Source organism: Myotis lucifugus, unplaced genomic scaffold (genome assembly GCF_000147115.1).
Source record: "Myotis lucifugus unplaced genomic scaffold, Myoluc2.0 scaffold_36, whole genome shotgun sequence".
NCBI classification, from domain to species: domain Eukaryota; kingdom Metazoa; phylum Chordata; class Mammalia; order Chiroptera; family Vespertilionidae; genus Myotis; species Myotis lucifugus.
The window spans coordinates 6,979,636-6,981,114 of NW_005871084.1; positions in this window are offsets into that span (position 1 = coordinate 6,979,636).

Sequence of the window (1,479 nt, forward strand, 5' to 3'; positions counted from 1 at the left end):
CTTGCACACATGTTCAAATGATTTTTGAATAGAAGCATTGAACAGACTGTCCAACCTATGAGGGAAAGTGGGGGGGGGTGCGTGAGTGGGTAAGAGATCAACCAAAGGACTTGTATGCATGCATATGAGCATAACCAATGGACACAGATGGGGGGTTGGGGGAAGGGAACAAGGGTATGTGCTGGGGGGTGGGGGCGGCTGGGGAGAGGTCAATGGGGGGAAAAGGAGACTTATGTAATACTTTAAACAATAAATAATTTAAATCAAGAAAAAACAAAGAAATGTAGAAAGAATTCAAGAGAAATAAGGAATATTAAAGATCTGCAAATGAGCTCAAATGTATTGAAGAGCTTCCATACAAGAAAAGCCAAAGTAAGTGAATAGAACAAATACTAAAAACTATAACTCAAGGAAAACTTTCTAAAATAGAAAAGATATATATCTGAAACTACATACTGAAAAAAACAATATGTAGCTGAGAATATCAACCCAGAATGACCAATGTGAGGCCATATTCAGAAAGGAATGGAAAGGACTTGAAGAAGGGATTATTTGGATACCCAGAAAGAGAACATGTGAATTATAAGGGAAAGAAAATTAGACTGACCTTAGTTTTTTTCCACAACATGGATATTTAAGATATTCACAGAAAGTATGAACCAAGGATTTAATATCCAGTGAAACTCATTTTCAAGTACAAAGACAAACATCAATGCAAGGACTCAAGGAATATTATTCCCAAGAACCTTTCCTGAGGAATGAGCTTTGAACGACCAAGATGACTAGGGCAACATTGTCATAATGTTGGTGCTGGACATTAAATATATACTTTACGGTGGAATAAAGGGCTAAGAAACAAAGTAGACAAAGTACAGCTATTAAAAAGTAGGGAAAGAGCAGATGCAAAACAGATGCAAGTAGGTATGTACCATATATATGTACCATGTTCAAAGGCTGTTAGATCGCGTTTTTACCCATATCTTCAGAAAAAAATCACTTCTACTGTTGTAGTAAACAACCTGCTTCCCTATGTATACTGGTCTGGCCCTCTAGCAACTTCAACGTGAAATTATAGCTAATTTGCCTACAAACGTCAGGTGGTCATAATAATCTGGCCACTCAGTGTATGTTTCTACACACATGCATCTTTCCTAGATCTGTTCACTGAAAAGGCCTAGAAACAAAGACTGATCCAGTAGCAAGGAGCAGCCCCAGCACCAGATATGGTTTTAGGACATAATTTCTCACTAAAAGGACAAGGGGCTTATTAGAGAAATGGTAGATTCCAGATATCGCACATAAAGTGTACAAGATAAACCTGGAACATCTTGTCATACCAGCAAACAAGGACACTGTTGCTGACTGCTTGGATCATGTCAAAAGGACTTAGGAGTCACCTTGAAGAGGCTCCCTCTGGACAAAGATGTGATAGAGTTTTAGTAATGATAATAAACACAACATATTTAAACCTAAAAAAAA